Source organism: Mytilus galloprovincialis, chromosome 11 (assembly GCF_965363235.1).
Source record: "Mytilus galloprovincialis chromosome 11, xbMytGall1.hap1.1, whole genome shotgun sequence".
Lineage (NCBI taxonomy): Eukaryota > Metazoa > Mollusca > Bivalvia > Mytilida > Mytilidae > Mytilus > Mytilus galloprovincialis.
The window spans coordinates 34,175,372-34,196,786 of NC_134848.1; the positions used below are offsets into that span (position 1 = coordinate 34,175,372).

Sequence of the window (21,415 nt, forward strand, 5' to 3'; positions counted from 1 at the left end):
ATTTAAGGTATCATCTATTACAATTATCGAAAATGTTGTCAAATTTACAGTGAAATTTAAAAAAAAAACTTGATTAAACCTGTTGGCAGGTTTGGTTATATATTCTATACATCTATCTTTAGAATATGGTCGATATAATTTTATATCAGAATGAATTACCCAAAAGGGGTAGAATTTACTAAAAATATAATATCGTTAAAAGAAATTAAGTTGGTTCAAGTTTACTTCAGATTCATTTGTCATTACATATTTTAAATTTCTCTTGATCAAATGACCGATTTAAGATATCATATATTACAATTATCGAAAAAAAATGTCAAATTTAGTCGTATTTAAAAAAAAACTTGATTAAAACCGTTGACAGATTTGGTAATATATTCTATACTACTATCTTTAGAATATGGTCGATATAATGTAATATCAGAATGTGAATTATCAAAAAGGGGTAGAATTTACGAAAAAATATAATATTGTTAAAAGAAATTAAGTTGGTTCAAATTTACTTCAGGTACAATTGTCATTACATATTATAAATCTATCTTGAGCAAATGACCGATTTCAGGTATCATCTATTACAATTATCGAAAAAAGTCAAATTCACAGTAAATTTAAAAAAAAATCTAGATTAAAACCGTTGACAGGTTTAGTAATATATTCTATACAACTATCTTTAGAATATGGTCGATATAATGAAATATCAGAATGTGAATTATCAAAAAGGGGTAGAATTTACTAAAGAAATATAATATTGTTAAAAGAAATTAAGTTGGTTCAAATTTACTTCAGGTACAATTGTCATTACATATTATAAATCTATCTTGAGCAAATGACCGATTTCAGGTATCATCTATTACAATTATCGAAAAAGTCAAATTTACAGTGAATTTTTAAAAAATCGTGATTAAAACCGTTGACAGGTTTGGTTATATATTCTATATAACTATCTTTAGAATATGGTCGATATGATGAAATATTAGAATGTGAATTATCAAAAAGGGGTAGAATTACTAAAAAATATAATATTGTTAAAAGAAATTAAGTTGGTTCAAATTTACTTCAGGTACAATTGTCATTATATATTATAAATCTATCTTGAGCAAATGACCGATTTCAGGTATCGTCTATTACAATTATCGAAAAAGTTGTCAAATTTACAGTGAAATTTAAAAAAAAACTTGATTAAAACTGTTGGCAGGTTTGGTTATATATTCCATACATCTATCTTTAGAATATGGTCGATATAATTCTATATCAGAATGAATTATCCAAAAGGGGTAGAATTTACTAAAAAAATAATATCGTAAAAAGAAATTAAGTTGGTTTAAATTTACTTCAGATACAATTGTCATTACATATTATAAATTTCTCTTGATCAAATGACCGATTTAATATATCATATATTACAATTATCGAGAAAAGTTGTCAAATTTACAGTCATATTTATAAAAAAAACTTGATTAAAACCGTTGACAGATTTGGTAATATATTCTATAAGCAACACGACGGGTGCCACATGTGGAGCAGGATCTGCTTACCCTTCCGGAGCATCTGAGATTACCCCTAGTTTTTGGTGGGGTTCGTGTTGTTTATTCTTTAGTTTTCTATGTTGTGTCATGTGTACTATTGTTTTTCTGTTTGTCTTTTTCATTTTTAGCCATGACGTTGTCAGTTTGTTTTAGATTTACGAGTTTGACTGTCCCTTTGGTATCTTTCGTCCCTCTTCTATACAACTATCTTTAGAATATGGACGATATAATGTCATATCAGAATGAATTATCAAAAAGAGGTAGAATTTACTAAAAAATATAATCATTGATAATATTGTTAAACGAAATTAAGTTGGTTGAAGTTTACCTCACATCATTTGTCATTACATATTATTAATTTATCCTGATCAAATGACCGATTTAAGGTATCATCTATTACAATTATCGAAAATGTTGTCAAATTTACAGTGAAATTTAAAAAAAAACTTGATTAAACCTGTTGGCAGGTTTGGTTATATATTCTATACATCTATCTTTAGAATATGGTCGATATAATTTTATATCAGAATGAATTATCCAAAAGGGGTAGAATTTACTAAAAATATAATATCGTTAAAAGAAATTAAGTTGGTTCAAGTTTACTTCAGATTCATTTGTCATTACATATTTTCAATTTCTCTTGATCAAATGACCGATTTAAGATATCATATATTACAATTATCGAAAAAAAAATGTCAAATTTAGTCATATTTAAAAAAAAACTTGATTAAAACCGTTGACAGATTTGGTAATATATTCTATACTACTATCTTTAGAATATGGTCGATATAATGTAATATCAGAATGTGAATTATCAAAAAGGGGTAGAATTTACGAAAAAATATAATATTATTAAAAGAAATTAAGTTGGTTCAAATTTACATCAGGTACAATTGTCATTACATATTATAAATCTATCTTGAGCAAATGACCGATTTCAGGTATCATCTATTACAATTATCGAAAAAAGTCAAATTCACAGTGAATTTAAAAAAAAATCTAGATTAAAACCGTTGACAGGTTTAGTAATATATTCTATACAACTATCTTTAGAATATGGTCGATATAATGAAATATCAGAATGTGAATTATCAAAAAGGGGTAGAATTTACTAAAGAAATATAATATTGTTAAAAGAAATTAGGTTGGTTCATATTTACTTCAGGTACAATTGTCATTACATATTATAAATCTATCTTGAGCAAATGACCGATTTCAGGTATCATCTATTACAATTATCGAAAAAAATTGTCAAATTTACAGTGAAATTTAAAAAAAAAAAATTTTAAAATTGTTGGCAGGTTTCGTAATATATTCTATACATCTGAATTTAGAATATGGTCGATATAATGTTATACCAGAATGAATCATCAAAAAGGGGTAGAATTTACTGAAAAATATAATATTTTTAAAAGAAATTAAATTGGTTCAAGTTTACTTCAGATACAATTGTCATTACATATTATAAATTTATCTTGATCAAATGACCGATTTAAGGTATCATCTATTACAATTATCGGAAAAAATTGTCAAATTTACAGTGAAATTAAAAAAAAAACTCGATGAAAACTGTTGGCAGGTTTGGTTATATATTCTATACATCTATTTTTAGAATATGGTCGATATCATTCTATATCAGAATGAATTATCCAAAAGGGGTAGAATTTACTAAAAATATAACATCCTTAAAAGAAATTAAGTTGGTTCAAGTTTACTTCAGATACAATTGTCATTACATATTATAAATTTCTCTTGATGAAAAGACCGATTTAAGATATCATATATTACAATTATCGAAAAAATGTCAAATTTACAGTCATATTTAAATTTTTTTTTTATTAAAACCGTTGACAGATTTGGTAATATATTCTATACTACTATCTTTAGAATATGGTCGATATAATGTAATATCAGAATGTGAATTATCAAAAAGGGGTAGAATTTACGAAAAAATATAATATTGTTAAAAGAAATTAAGTTGGTTCAAATTTACTTCAGGTACAATTGTCATTACATATTATAAATCTATCTTGAGCAAATGACCGATTTCAGGTATCATCTATTACAATTATCGAAAAAAGTCAAATTCACAGTGAATTTAAAAAAAAATCGTGATTAAAACCGTTGACAGGTTTAGTAATATATTCTATACAACTATCTTTAGAATATGGTCGATATAATGAAATATCAGAATGTAAATTATCAAAAAGGGGTAGAATTTACTAAAGAAATATAATATTGTTAAAAGAAATTAAGTTGGTTCAAATTTACTTCAGGTACAATTGTCATTACATATTATAAATCTATCTTGAGCAAATGACCGATTTCAGGTATCATCTATTACAATTATCGAAAAAGTCAAATTTACAGTGAATTTTTAAAAAATCGTGATTAAAACCGTTGACAGGTTTGGTTATATATTCTATATAACTATCTTTAGTATATGGTCGATATAATGTAATATTAGAATGTGAATTATCAAAAAGGGGTAGGATTTACTAAAAAATATAATATTGTTAAAAGAAATTAAGTTGGTTCAAATTTACTTCAGGTACAATTGTCATTATATATTATAAATCTATCTTGAGCAAATGACCGATTTCAGGTATCGTCTATTACAATTATTGAAAAAAATTGTCAAATTTACAGTCATATTTAAAAAAAAACTTGATTAAATTGTTGGCAGGTTTCGTAATATATTCTATACATCTACCTTTAGAATATGGTCGATATAATTCTATATCAGAATGAATTATCAAAAAGGGGTAGAATTTACTGAAAAATATATTTTTAAAAGAAATTAAATTGGTTCAAGTTTACTTCAGATACAATTGTCATTACATATTATAAATTGATCTTGATCAAATGACCGATTTAAGGTATCATCTATTACAATTATCGGAAAAAATTGTCAAATTTACAGTGAAATTAAAAAAAAAACTTGATGAAAACTGTTGGCAGGTTTGGTTATATATTCTATACATCTATCTTTAGAATATGGTCGATATCATTCTATATCAGAATGAATTATCCAAAAGGGGTAGAATTTACTAAAAATATAACATCCTTAAAAGAAATTAATTGGGTTTAAGTTTACTTCAGATACAATTGTCATTACATATTATAAATTTCTCTTGATGAAAAGACCGATTTAAGATATCATATATTACAATTATCGAAAAAAATGTCAAATTTACAGTCATATTTAAAAAAAAAAACTTTATTAAAACCGTTGACAGATTTGGTAATATATTGTATACAACTATCTTTAGAATATGCTCGATATAATGTAATATGAGAATGTGAATTATCAAAAAGGGGCAGAATTTACTAAAAAATATAATATTGTTAAAAGAAATTAAGTTGGTTCAAATTTACTTCAGGTACAATTGTCATTACATATTATAAATCTATCTTGAGCAAATGACCGATTTCAGGTATCATCTATTACAATTATCGAAAAAGTCAAATTTACAGTGAATTTTTAAAAAATCGTGATTAAAACCGTTGACATGTTTTGTTATATATTCTATATAACTATCTTTAGAATATGGTCGATATAATGTAATATTAGAATGTGAATCATCAAAAAGGGGTAGAATTTACTAAAAAATATAATATTGTTAAAAGAAATTAAGTTGGTTCAAATTTACTTCAGGTACAATTGTCATTATATATTATAAATCTATCTTGAGCAAATGACCGATTTCAGGTATCTTCTATTACAATTATCGAAAAAAATTGTCAAATTTACAGTCATATTTAAAAAAAAACTTGATTAAAATTGTTGGCAGGTTTCGTAATATATTCTATACATCTACCTTTAGAATATGGTCGATATAATTCTATATCAGAATGAATTATCAAAAAGGGGTAGAATTCACTGAAAAATATAATATTTTTAAAAGAAATTAAATTGGTTCAAGTTTACTTCAAATACAATTGTCATTACATATTATAAATTGATCTTGATCAAATGACCGATTTAAGGTATCATCTATTACAATTATCGGAAAAAATTGTCAAATTTACAGTGAAATTAAAAAAAAAACTTGATGAAAACTGTTGGCAGGTTTGGTTATATATTCTATACATTTATCTTTAGAATATGGTCGATATCATTCTATATCAGAATGAATTATCCAAAAGGGGTAGAATTTACTAAAAATATAACATCCTTAAAAGAAATTAATTGGGTTCAAGTTTACTTCAGATACAATTGTCATTACATATTATAAAGGAGTAGGGCCACGAAGGGTCAAAAATGGCCCTGTCTCAGAAATTGACTAAATTACTTCAGAATAATCCCTTACTAGGGTAGCTTATAAATTGACAACCATCATACTTGTAACTCTGTCTGTAAAATTTTCCTGAACGTCAGAAAAGACCATGGTGAAATCCTATTTTAACAATTTGTGCGTAACGTCAAAATTAATTTTCTTGACGTTCTTATACTAATATAATCCTTTCACCACAAGTATTATTTTGAAAAGTATTTCTTGAATCTCATACACATAGTTCGTTCTTTATATATATATTAACAAAAACTTACAAAAAGCCGGACAGATTAAAGTGGCAAACAATGCTCCAATTACATTAAGTACAATTGCACGGAAAACTTGTTTTCGGCTTTGATATTCACGAAATAGAAATTGCAGACAAAAAAAAAATCTATAGCATAGATTAAATTCAAAGTTATATATAGTTTCCTAACACATAAAGGCATATTAGTCTTATATTTGGCAGAAGGCACATTCATTGAAAGCTGTAAAATATCTTGGCGAGTGGAGTACAGCCGATTTAAAATCTTTAAAAATGTTTTACGATTGTTGTCTCATTGGAAATCATGCCATATCATCTCTTACATTAATATGAATATAAAACCCGTGGTTTCGATGAAACTCAAAACATTTTATTTCCTGGAAAAAAATTAATAATGAAAACAATTCGTATAGACAATACATATAATTCCATATGATATAATCGTATAACACATACCATACAAATGTACCACACTCTCAAATCAGCATTCAGAATAAAAATACGTATATAAACGACAATTTCATTCAACACTGCTATTTATACACCAACGACCACTGACACACAAAATATTTATAATTTATACTGTCTCTAATTGTACCTTAAACGCGTGAAAATATGTACAATGTACAACTCTAAAACTAATAAGATAAAATTGAGAAAGGAAATGGTGAATATGTCAAAGCGACAACCACCCGACCATAGAGCAAACAACAGCCGAAGGCAACCAATGGGTCTTCAATGTAGCGAGAATTCCCGCACCCGTAGGTGTCCTTCAGCTGGCCCCTAAAATATGCATAATAGTACAGTGATAATGGACGTCATACTAAACTCCGAATTATACACAAGAAACTAAAATTTAAAAATCATACAAGACTAACAAAGGCCAGAGGCTCCTGACTTGGGACAGGCGCAAAATTGCGGCGGGGTTAAACATGTTTATGAGATCTCAACCCTCCCCCTATACCTCTAACCAATGTAGAAAAGTAAACGAATAACAATACGCACATTAAAATTCAGTTCAAGAGAAGTCCGAGTCTGATGTCAAAAGATGTAACAAAAGAAAATAAATAAAATGACAATAATACATAAATAACAACAGACTACTAGCAGTTAACTGACATGCCAGCTCCAGACCTCAATTAAACTGATAGAAAGATTATGTCTTCATCATATGAATATCAGGTACAATCCCTCCTGTTAGGGGTTTAGTATCATACTATCATAAAATATATGAGAAGAACATAACCCGTGTCATGCCAACAACTGTTTTTTTTAGAAATAAATGTGTTTAGTTCCGATGCAAAGACCCTATCAGTGAATCAATGTTAAAGCCAAAATATGCAATCTTTAATGACCTGACAACAGTATCGTAACTATATCCCCTTTTAATAAGTCTATTTAAAGGTTTTGTTAGTTTCTGAGGAGAATACTGACATTTTTGTGCTTTATAAAGAATATTTCCATAAAATTTTGGATGTGAAATACCTGAACGTATAAGATGTCTGCATGTTGATTTATATTTACGAATTATTTCCTTATACCGGTGATAAAATTTAGTAAATGTTTTGACCAGTTTGTGATATCGAAAACCCTGGTGTAATAATTTTTCAGTAATACATAAATTTCTCTCGCTAAAATCTAATACATTGTTACATACACGAGCGAATCGTACAAGTTGAGATATATAAACACCATAAGATGGTGACAAGGGAACGTCACCATCTAAAAATGGATAATTAACAATAGGAAATGAAAAATCATCTCTTTTATCATAAATTTTAGTATTAAGCTTCCCGTTTATGATATAGATATCAAGATCGAGGAAAGGGCAGTGGTCATTGTTATCATTAGCTTTATTTAAAGTAAGTTCTACAGGATAAATTTCTTTAGTATACATACTGAAGTCGTCATTATTTAGAGCCAATATATCATCCAAATATCTAAAAGTATTGTTAAATTTTTGTATCAAATGTTGTTTTGATGGGTCTTTGCTAATTTTAGTCATAAATTGTAACTCATAACAATACAAAAACAGGTCCGCAATAAGTGGTGCACAGTTAGTCCCCATTGGAATTCCAATAACTTGACGATATACGGAATCTCCAAAGCGAACAAAAATGTTATCAAGTAAAAATTCAAGTGCATAAATAGTATCAAAGCATGTCCAATTGACATAGTTCTTTTGTTTATTGCTACTAAAAAATGATCTAAAAGAGTTTGAACATATGTACTCGCATTCCGACTTTTTAAATGCCCAGTTAATTAGGGATGTGAATTTTTTCTTAATAAGAATATGAGGCAAAGTGGTATATAGGGTAGAAAAATCAAAACTTTGAACAGATTCAAAATCACCAATATATGCATGCAATTTATCAAGTACTTCCAACGAGTTTTTGACACTCCAAAAGTAATTAATTCCACTATTTTCAAAGGCCTTATTTGAACAATTTATTATCAGGTTTTTTATTGTACCAAGTGTACTAGTAAGTAAAACAGACAATTTAGTAGTTGAACAATGGCTGGAAGATGAAATAAATCTATATTTGTAAGGTTTTTTGTGCAGCTTCGGAAGCCAGTACATAGTTGGGACTTTCATTGTGTTTGGTTCTGCTTGTAAAGAAGTAGCTAAAAGTTTATGTTTGTTACAGATGTCGTTTTCTGAAAATGAAGTCAGTTGGAATGTTGGTGAATTCGTGATTTCCTTTTGCAGAACCTCTATATAAAATTTACGTCAAACAATAATGATATTATTAGCAGCTTTATCAGCCGGGACAAAAACAAATTCCTTGGCTAGTTCTGTTAGTTTATTTTTGATACGCGAAATAGGGTTTTTATAGTTTTTGTTGAGGGTAAAATGTTCTTTAAAATGTTGTATTCGAATATCAACTATCTTCATTACTGAATTAAAAAAAGAGTCCAAAGATTTTTTGTCAGCTTTTTCCCGTTTTACCCATTTCAAACAGTAGGCGCGGAGTGAGTCGTTGATGATATTACGACACTCATTCCAGTTAATAGTTGACGGGGGACGATATTTAGGTCCTTTACTGAGGAATGATTTTAACTCTCGGTCGCGAACGATGTTAAGGTCTCCTGTTATAACATGGGAAATTGGTCCATAGGTGTATTCTGAATTACTGCAATTACACGACATAGGTGTATTTTCAGTGATATTTACATCTTTACACAATTGGCTATAATTAAACACATATTTTCGGGTAGATTTCTTGTAAATATAACAAATGAGAGGGAGTTCAGTATTATCAAAATATCCAGGAATTTGGTCTTTAACAGAATGGTCGTTAAAAATACCGGCAATATTTACAAAATCAAAACCTTTATTGACATACTTTATTTTAATAAAATGTTTTTTATGATCTTCAGGGCGATCAATTTTTGGAAACAGTTTAGAATAACAATATGCCATTATAATTTGGACAATTTCATACTTAGGACTGTAATATGAAATTGTGTTGCAATCCTCTAAAATTTTATTTAATTTATTTATAGGTAAAGAACAAAGCTTGGTTAACAGATAATGTCTGCCGTTGTTTTTTGAAATGGAAATTAGGTCCGAAATATTTGTATGGTTGGTCCGAAATTTTCTTTGATTGCGATTTTTTCTGCGTCCATGAGAACGATTTTTACGAACAGTTTTAGAAACTATATCCAAAATGTTAACAGAATCGGTTCTTGATATATTGCCAATTCCCATGATATTATCATTAAGACCGAGAGGGTAGACTGTCTGTAATTTTTTAATCCAATTTAATTCATTTATTTTTCGTGATCGTACAAACTTGGAATGAGATTCACCAGGCTGCTTATTTACTACTTCTAAAGGTTGAACTGTTAAATATTTAATAGGATGACTGTGCTTCTTAAAATGTTGATAAATGATACTTTTGAATTTATTGGGTCTTTTAAAACGATACAGGTGTTCTTGAATATACTTCAATTATTCAGTGGATACGTTTCATATTTTCTCAAAGGTTTTTTTTTTTTATCCAATAATTGTTTTTAAAAAAAGCTATAAAAAAAGAATTGACAAAATGCTCACACTTAGTTTTCAAAAGCGGATAAGTTCATTTACGGATTTACTTGTTAACTATAAAGTTGATTGAAATGATATAAATTATAATATAAATCAATTGCTTTAAAAAAGCAATTGTAGGGGGTCTTTCCCCCTGTAAAATTAATTGAATTGGGGGGTGTTTGTTTGTTTGTTTGTTTGTTTGTTTGTTTCTGTATGGGGTCTATATTATTGTAACCGGAGAAGTTTCATGTTTAGTTTGGAAAGTTTTTCTTTTATTTTAGGTACAGTGCGCGCGCCACATCACGTGACACGGGTTTATAATAACGAAAAGATAGTCTTTTTATTTCTTTTTAGGTGGGGACGTTAAACAGACAACATCTATAGAGATGGAATGTACACAATGTAATTTCTTTTGTCATTGTAGGAAATTGACATTTTGATGACAGTTCACAAGTAGTGCATGTTTTGGATTTAATTGATCCGGTGTAACTTTAAAACACATTTATTGATTATTTTCTGATAATGTACATTTTTCAGCACCTGTTTGTAACACAGATTAGTATTTCAAACTCGGAGCGGACATTTTATTGTAGGTTTTTACTGAGATTTACGGACCTAGCAAGCTATTTTTACGGCATTGCCATTTCTTTTCTCTAGGAAAAGCTTTGAGAGATATCTGCACCAAGTTTTTTTATAAACGTTTAGTACATGTATGCCCTGCTGACTGCAAATTTTGAGGTCGATTGTACTTGTAGTTTCAGAGAACATGTGGATTTTTTTTCAGAAGTGACGTAAGAACAATATTAAATTTCAATTTTTCTTGAATAATTGAGAGTTTGTTCCTTCAATAAACTGTCATGATTAAACAGTCATACAGATTGATTGATTGATTGATTGATTGATTGATTGATTGATAAGTTGGTTAGTTGGTTGGTTGGTTGGTTGGTTAAACACGTTGGATAGGGTCAATTGAAACACGGAAAAAGAAACAAAGAAGATCTTGGACCCTATATTAAACACATGAGACGGAAACATGATTGATTGATCATGATCATGATTGATTGATTGGTTGATTGATTGATTAATTGATTAGTTGGTTGGTTGGTTGGTTGGTTAAACACGTTGGATAGGGTCAATTGAAACACGGAAAAAGAAACAAAGGAGATCTTGGACCCTATATTAAACACATGAGACGGAAACATGATTGATTGATCATGATCATGATTGATTGATTGGTTGATTGATTGATTGATTAATTGATTAGTTGGTTGGTTGGTTAAACACGTTGGATAGGGTCAATTGAAACACGGAAAAAGAAACAAAGGAGATCTTGGACCCTATATTAAACACATGAGACGGAAACATGATTGATTGATCATGATCATGATTGATTGATTGGTTGATTGATTGATTAATTGATTAGTTGGTTGGTTGGTTGGTTGGTTGGTTAAACACGTTGGATAGGGTCAATTGAAACACGGAAAAAGAAACAAAAAAGATCTTGTACCCTATATTAAACACATGAGACGGAAACATGATTGATTGATCATGATCATGATTGATTGATTGATCATGATCATGATTGATTGATTGATTGATTGATTGATTGATTAGTTGGTTGGTTGGTTGGTTGGTTAAACACATTGGATAGGGTCAATTGAAACACGGAAAAAGACACAAAGAAGATCTTGGACCCTATATTAAACACATGAGACGGAAACATGATTGGTTGATCATGATCATGATTGATTGATTGATTCATTGGTTGGTTGGTTGGTTGGTTGGTTGGTTGGTAGGTTGAACCCTATAAGAAACACATGAGACGGAAACATGATTGATTGATTGATCATGATCATTATTGGTTGATTGATCATGATCATGATTGATTGATTGATTGATTGATTGGTTGGTTGGTTGGTTGGTTGGTATGTTGGTTGGTTGGTTGAAATTCAAACACACATAAAACTGTTTAAATAGTGCCAAAACCACATAATTTGATGACCTTGACCTTTGACCTTGTAACCTTCGTCAAGGTCATTGCTCCACAAGGTCATTGCAAAAGACCCTATGGGTCAAGGACCTTTTCTTTAAGAGTTTTGCCTAAAAATGGCCTTTTAAAAACCATCGATGGGAGTTATGTCCCTTACATGATGGTAAAATCAATATAGTCATAATGTAAAAAAAGTTGCTCCTTGAAGTACCAAGCATTTTTCACTGCTTAATTTTTTTGTATCTATAACCGTTCAAGAGTTATAGGGAAATCAAAGACATATGAAAATCTAAAATATGACCTTGACCTTTGACCTTGACCTAATTTTCTAAGTTAGGAATCAGGGGACTCAAATAAAAACATTCCAGGGTTATACGGTTAACGGTTTATGAGTTAAAAAAACATACCGACAAATTTATTCCGAAAAGATAGATAACTCCTATAAAATTTCTTCGAATCGCTTCGATCCAAATACGCCAAAAATTACTGAGGATGTAACGAACAATTTTGTAAAATAAATTTGTCATAATCTTTAACGGTTGCGAAGGAGATGCCATAACAAGGAAAACAGTGTTTGGGGAGATAACTCCTACAAAGAAAAGTATTCGTTTACGCAGGGTAAATTTCAAAAACGCATAAACTGTTCGATATCATATACAAAATATCTAAGCGACATATTGCGAAACAAATGTTTATCGCAAGAACAAAATTAGGCGGAAGAAAAAAAAAAAAATAATCAGAAGAAAAACAATAGGTCTTTCCACAGAAAAGTGGAAAGACCTAATTAACGTATAAATGTAAGCTGTGTCAATAAAGTTATGTATTATTGAAAACTATAAATAACTACAATCGGTATACAAAATCTATTATTTAAATTTTGTCTATATTTTGTTTTCTTTAAAGTTATATGAAATGTCTGATGAATATGTTATATTCAACAATAAATTACTTCAAAACTTTTTAAAAAGTTTGCTCAGTTGAAAAAAAACAACAACATTACAATATATTCAAATAGAGTTCACCATGTTCAAATACATTAGCAAGTGGAATACTAAGATAAAGTCAAGGAGACAGAAACCTAACAAGTATTGATACAATATTCTATTCTTCAACAACACTCTCCTCACTATCACTTTCGTCTACGGCTTGTGGAATTGATGCTGCATCTTCTAGATATGCTCCCCAATGCTGGACTCCATAAGATATATCCTGATTATGCCTTGCATAACCAAGATACCAGAGTATTGATGCAATATGGGCACATACTCCCATAACACGTGCTCCTGCTCTGCATTTACAGTACCATGCGGTAATTTCAGCAGATGTGTATTCTATCCACAAGATGTAGGTTTTTGAAGAAACATGACGGCTCTGAAGTTTCACGCGTATCAAATGTTCATCCTCTTTATGTATAAGAATTTGACAATTGCCTTCTAAGTGTTCCTGAATGTAGCTAGTGCTAAGTTTTAGTTGATAGACACCGCACGTTATGTTTCTAAGATCTTCTTCATCAAGAAGTGGAAAATCGTCTAAAGTATGATTATTGGCTCTTTCCAAATTGTCTTACGCCTCTCCAAATTTTCTTCTTCTACCCTCTCTTTCAGTGTATTTACTCTTTTCGACAGATAGAGCATTTTTGCAGCCAATGCTTCTTCATTGTCACACCCTTTTTAAACAAGAAAATTTCAATTATAATACAAGTAAATAGTTTCACTATTTTTTAATCAAATATAAAAAAGTGTGGTGTGATTTCCAATGAGACAACAATTTACAAGTTTATCCAAATGACACAAAAATTACCAACTCTTAGTCGCAGTATGGAGAGTTGTCTCATTAGCACTCATACCACACTTTCTATATCTATATGCAAAAGAACAATAATAATTAATGATTTATATAATCATGTGGTATTATTTATCATTTGTCTTATAGATTTTGAAAGATAGGGAAAAGTTATTAATACTTTTTAGAGAAAGTTTTTTTTTCTTTGTACATTTTCTTAAAAATAAAGTGGAAAATGACAGCTCTCACAGTGCGAATTTCCTAGTGAAAAAAAATGTGTCTTTAAAATATCGCAAATTCGATTTGATCACTATTTATGATATACATATACTTAATTATCACAGTTATCAATACGAGCTATCTTAGTGAGAATGTTTACCTGGAGACAACGGCGGCAAATATTTATTTGATATTCCACATACAATGCAAAGATAATCTCCGATATATGGAACTTGTTTATTTGGTAAAACATGGCTCAGATACTTCCATCTCTTGATTCTTGCATTAGCAGATTCTACTACCCAACGGACCTAGAATGAGAAAAATAGTAATTAAGGGCTATTTTCCTACAGCATGTAGGTTAAAGGTTTGGTTGGCTTGCTTGCTTTGTTTATATAACTGTTTGCTCAAACATTATAATAAAGATTTACAATTGCAATTAATCCATAGGTAGGGCTTCAGTTTATATAATGCTATTGGATGCTCGAGTAAAACATTTATACGATAAAAGCAAGAAATCCAACCAAACCTTTGACCTACATGCATTAGAAAAATAGCTCTAAACATAAGGTTGCAATTAAAACTATGTTTGTCAATGTCAATTATGTTATATACATTGTCATTTTTGCTAACAGTAACAACAATACCGTCACGTGTGCAGAATATAAAACGTTGATGGAAGGTGTGCTACCTTTTTATCGATTTCGTTTGTTTAATTGATATTTATGTGTAAAAAACTATTCATAGGGGAAAACAAAAAAATACGCAGTCCTATAAGTTACTTTTCTTTATTCTTATTAGTGGCATAATAGTCATAGTCTTAGCAGTAACAATGGGCATATGAATTGTTGAGTTGGGTGTGCTTCGTATGAATGAAAGCATTTTCTGTGTAGCGATACAAATATCTCAACATGATACTATATAAAGTGACGCAGTTTCAAAATTAGTTTTGAGAATTATACTACAGTATTTTGGCTGTAGGGGTACAAACCTTAGTAACTAATCTGCTTGCATTGGCTTCATCTGTTGTCATCTGTTTTTGGCCTTTCGTTAAAAAGCTTGGCATCTGTGCCTTTATCCCCAAATCACCAAGAAGCTCCAATGAGTCTCTGAATCCTCTGTCAACGACAAATATATCATCGTCTTGAACCCATTCTTTGATATCTTCTACATTTTGTGTTAAACATATGTTTGAGGATTGCCGCATCATTATTTTTGCAGTCGGCCAAGTATGGTCCCAGAACAGTCACAAAATACCCTGTAGTAGTAACAACTACCATTGGTTTAACAAGCGGTCGTCCCTTGTGTAAACTATATGACCGTCTTTGAAAATGAAAATTTCCGCTTTTTTGGATATACATATAGGTGCCATCAAGCACTAAGATGGCCTGTGTGTTTGTTCCATCCCCAAATAAAGTCTGAGCTAGTGGTCGTGTGTGCAGATTAACGACATCATCATGGCTGATGTGTTGAAAACCCAAATTTTCAGGTACGAAATTCTTAACTAAAGCTTGTCTGACACATGAAATGGCTCGGCGTAAACTTGATCTTGATATGTTGAAAATGGTAGATAGCACTTTATTTGAAATTCCAGATTTTAATTTAAAAAGGAAAATTCCAAGAGAAGTTCTTGTGCTTCGTGTAGGTGTATTTCTTACTGTATTTTTGATGTAGGAATGAAGATCATTAAAGTTGTCCTTATTTATTCCGGTTAAATTGATAAAGTCAGAGTCAGATAAAACTTTATCTGTATCAAAGTCAATTCTTGATTGTTCATTTTGTAAGGCTGTGTATCTTAACTTCTTCAAAAGATCCATAATTGAAGATCTGTTAAGGATGACATTATCATTGGTACAGTTTATTTTATTTATTGCATCTTCTGTAAAATTATCTTCCGTCAAATGTCCAGGACAACAGCGACATCCTGCAGGAATTATAACCTCTTTTTTAAGAAATGCAGAAAATCTTGATTGTGATGGAACAACAATTAGCTTTGGTCCAGGCTTTTTGCATATGAAACAGTATGAATGGCTTTTTGATGTAGAAGGTATTGAAAGAGATACTGATGGTGGACTGGATAAAACAGTAGATCTACGTTTTGCTGGTGGAGCATACTCTTCATCGTCAGATAATATATGCTGTACAACAGAGGATTGTCTGGTTTCCTGAACATAGTATTTGTGCCTACACGTATTGCATATTTTGTCTTCTTGTTTATATGTTATCAAAAAATTCTTCTTCAAATACTTTGCTACAGATTTATTGATTGATCTTCTTTCATGTGGTTTAGTCCTTTTATTGCATAGAACGCACGGGTAATACTTTGGACCGCTTCCAGGCATTCTGAAGTGAAATAAAGAAATGAATCTTAGTACGCGAACCACGATTGCAGTTTAGAACAGAAGATTTGATGCATGTGATAATGAACTGCAATCTCACAATATTTAACAGAGCAACAATTTTATAACACATCTCATTTTTAATTATGGTGTATAAACATATATGTTCAGGAATGAAACTTGAACAGACAATGTGTAATAAAATAATTTAGTTCCCAGTCCTAACTCACCGACACTAGTAGTCACACTAGTATATATACAGTATTTATAGATCATATCATATTTGATAATTTATGGGGGACTAAATATGCAGGTATCTGAACTTGTTTAATTTCTATTACACATCAGAAAGGCAAGTTCTATATAAAAATAATTTGTTGGATAACAATTTTTTTTTAAAAAAAATCAAATGCCGAATAGAAACGTTTCCAAATAATCAGTAAGACTAAAAAATAAAAAAAATATCAGTGGATCCATTCAAACAATCACAGGAATGAAAGAAATGCATTAGGTTTAATGATATTATACAAAAAAAAAAAAAGAAGAAAAAAAAAACTTTTTTATATCAATGGGCCGCGAACCCTTACTAGCTTTGTCATGCCACTCTAAAAGAGCAACGCTCTAACCATTACACCACGACGTCGTACATTCTAACGGTGGAAAACAAGTGGTATATAAATTTTAAGTCGGTACTGAAGCTGGTCGTCTGCTTTTGTTTGTTTTTGTTTTTTTGTTTTAAACATACATGAGTAAAGATATATTACTGCTTCAGCATAGTTATTAGGATCTTTTTAAGACGGTTTTCGTAGAATAAATTCGGCCTTAATTTAAAGCTGCCCCATTTTTTTTTATAGCAAAGCCGACCAATCTTAAACATAACATTTCAAAATCCCTTTTAAGTGTTAAAATAACGTTGTTCACAATGAACTCTTAATCAATTTATTATCTACTAGTCATTTTATTTTCCACAAATTTGTCCTGCGTTTCAATAAAAAAAAAAAACACGTTGTAACTACGGGAAAAAAATCTCCGTCGGCAGTTGACAAAGCTACGGAACTTGTTATTCCAATTTTGTTTGTTATTTAAATCTGTAAATTAATTTTGACTTACCTCAATATGTAATCTCCAAGAAAAGCATACTTCAGTTGCAACAAAAGATTCACATAATGGTCTACAGTATATGTCAGAGAAAACAAAAATTACCGAATATGTCACCGTCCGGCAAAACTGCCTTCATCCATAAAAGTGCAACAAACATGCGCAATGTAATTCCAATACACACAAAAAAAAAAACGAAATATGATAGAATGTAATCAAAATATTATAAAAAGAAGATGAACTATAAAAATTGTTTCTATTTTAATATAAGTTCGTGGTAGATTCATTAGACATTTCGCCACAAAATCTATCGTACATCGGAAATAACAGTGTCGAATCCGGATTTGCTTGTTTGCAAAAGTTTATTTTTCGATGTGGCCACAGGCCTCGACCACGCTAATAAATGTCGCAAACGATTTTAAAGTGTTAAACAATTAAAATGAGATTAAGATTAGTTTGGTCGAGGCCTGTGGCCAATGCGAAATTTAACCAAGAAGTGTGAAATTCTTCGAAAATGTTGATGTTTTGAGCGTTCCGGTTCGATTTCGGGGGTTACGTCACATTAGTGACGTCATGAAAATATGATTTTTTTTTTATAATAACAAACAACGATATTAGTAGATATGTTTTAACTATAATGGATCCACCTTGTTTATATTTATTTTTTTGTCATTTCACAGGGCCAATATAGGCACTTCGTGGCCATACTCCTTTCTCTTGATGAAAAGACCGATTTAAGATATCATATAATACAATTATCGAAAAAAATGTCAAATTTACAGTCATATTTAAAAAAAAACTTTATTAAAACCGTTGACAGATTTGGTAATATATTGTATACAACTATCTTTAGAATATGCTCGATATAATGTAATATGATAATGTGAATTATCAAAAAGGGGCAGAATTTACTAAAAAATATAATATTGTAAAAAGAAATTAAGTTGGTTCAAATTTACTTCAGGTACAATTGTCATTACATATTATAAATCTATCTTGAGCAAATGACAGATTTCAGGTATCATCTATTACAATTATCGAAAAAGTCAAATTTACAGTGAATTTTTAAAAAATCGTGATTAAAACCGTTGACATGTTTGGTTATATATTCTATATAACTATCTTTAGAATATGGTCGGTGTAATGTAATATTAGAATGTGAATTATCAAAAAGGGGTAAAATTGACTAAAAAATATAATATTGTTAAAAGAAATTAAGTTGGTTCAAATTTACTTCAGGTACAATTGTCATTATATATTATAAATCTATCTTGAGCAAATGACCGATTTCAGGTATCTTCTATTACAATTATCGAAAAAAATTGTCAAATTTACAGTCATATTTAAAAAAAAACTTGATTAAAACTGTTGGCAGGTTTGGTAATATATTCTATAAATCTACCTTTAGAATATGGTCAATATAATGTTATATCAGAATGAATTATCCTAAAGGGGTAGAATTTACTAAAAACATAATATTGTTAAAAGAAATTAAGTTGGTTCAAGTTTACTTCAGATACAATTGTCATTACATACTATAAATCTATCTTGATCAAATGACCGATTTAAGGTATCATCTATTACAATTATCGAACAAGTTGTCAAATTTACAGTCATATTTAAAAAAAACTTGATTAAAACTGTTGGCAGGTTTGGTTATATATTCTATACATCGATCTTTAGAATATGGTCGATATAATGTTATATCAGAATGAATTATCCAAAAGGGGTAGAATTTACTAAAAATATAATATTGTTAAAAGAAATTAAGTTGGTTCAAGTTTACTTCAGATACAATTGTCATTACATATTATAAATTTCTCTTGATCAAATGACCGATTTAAGATATTATCTGTTACAATTATCGAAAAAAAGTTCAAATTTACAGTCATATTTAAAAAAAAACTTGATTTAAACCGTTGACAGATTTGGTAATATATTCTATACAACTATCTTTAGAATATGGACGATATAATGTCATATCAGAATGAATTATCAAAAAGGGGTAGAATTTATGAAAAAATATAATATTGTTAAAAGAAATTAAGTTTGTTCAAGTTTACTTCACAGCATTTTTGTTTACATATTATTAATTTATCCTGATCAAATGACCGATTTAAGGTATCATCTATTACAATTATCGAAAAAGTTGTCAAATTTACAGTGAAATTTAAAACAAAACTTGATTAAAACTGTTGGCAGGTTTGGTTATATATTCCATACATCTATCTTTAGAATATGGTCGATATAATTCTATATCAGAATGAATTATCCAAAAGGGGTAGAATTTACTAAAAATATAATATCGTTAAAAGAAATTAAGTTGGTTCAAATTTACTTCAGATACAATTGTCATTACATATTATAAATTTCTCTAGATCAAATGACCGATTTAATATATCATATATTACAATTATCGAAAAAAGTTGTCAAATTTACAGTCATATTTATAAAAAAAACTTGATTAAAACCGTTGACAGATTTGGTAATATATTCTATTAGCAACACGACGGATGCCACATGTGGAGCAGGATCTGCTTACCCTTCCGGAGCACCTGAGATTACCCCTAGTTTTTGGTGGGGTTCGTGTTGTTTATTCTTTAGTTTTCTATGTTGTGTCATGTGTACTATTGTTTTTCTGTTTGTCTTTTTCATTTTTAGCCATGGCGTTGTCAGTTTGTTTTAGATTTACGAGTTTGACTGTCCCTTTGGTATCTTTCGTCCCTCTTCTATACCACTATCTTTAGAATATGGACGATATAAAGTCATATCAGAATGAATTATCAAAAAGAGGTAGAATTTACTAAAAACTATAATCATTGATAATATTGTTAAACGAAATTAAGTTGGTTCAAGTTTACCTCACATCATTTGTCATTACATATTATTAATTTATCCTGATCAAATGACCGATTTAAGGTATCATCTATTACATTTATCGAAAATGTTGTCAATTTTACAGTGAAATTTAAAAAAAAACTTGATTAAAACTGTTGGCAGGTTTGGTTATATATTCTATACATCTATCTTTAGAATATGGTCGATATAATTTTATATCAGAATGAATTATCCAAAAGGGGTAGAATTTACTAAAAATATAATATCGTTAAAAGAAATTAAGTTGGTTCAAATTTACTTCAGGTACAATTGTCATTACATATTATAAATCTATCTTGAGCAAATGACAGATTTCAGGTATCATCTATTACAATTATCGAAAAAGTCAAATTTACAGTGAATTTTTAAAAAATCGTGATTAAAACCGTTGACATGTTTGGTTATATATTCTATATAACTATCTTTAGAATATGGTCGATATAATGTAATATTAGAATGTGAATTATCAAAAAGGGGTAAAATTGACTAAAAAATATAATATTGTTAAAAGAAATTAAGTTGGTTCAAATTTACTTCAGGTACAATTGTCATTATATATTATAAATCTATCTTGAGCAAATGACCGATTTCAGGTATCTTCTATTACAATTATCGAAAAAAATTGTCAAATTTACAGTCATATTTAAAAAAAAACTTGATTAAAACTGTTGGCAGGTTTGGTAATATATTCTATAAATCTACCTTTAGAATATGGTCAATATAATGTTATATCAGAATGAATTATCCTAAAGGGGTAGAATTTACTAAAAACATAATATTGTTAAAAGAAATTAAGTTGGTTCAAGTTTACTTCAGATACAATTGTCATTACATACTATAAATCTATCTTGATCAAATGACCGATTTAAGGTATCATCTATTACAATTATCGAACAAGTTGTCAAATTTACAGTCATATTTAAAAAAAACTTGATTAAAACTGTTGGCAGGTTTGGTTATATATTCTATACATCGATCTTTAGAATATGGTCGATATAATGTTATATCA

General features: G+C 29.4%; 2 pseudogenes; both read right to left on the reverse strand.

The window, feature by feature from the left end:
- Positions 1 to 21,415, reverse strand: part of LOC143050735 (uncharacterized) — a 272,373-nt pseudogene that overhangs the window by 121,624 nt on the left and 129,334 nt on the right.
- Positions 12,979 to 16,506, reverse strand: LOC143052026 (uncharacterized; annotated as a pseudogene).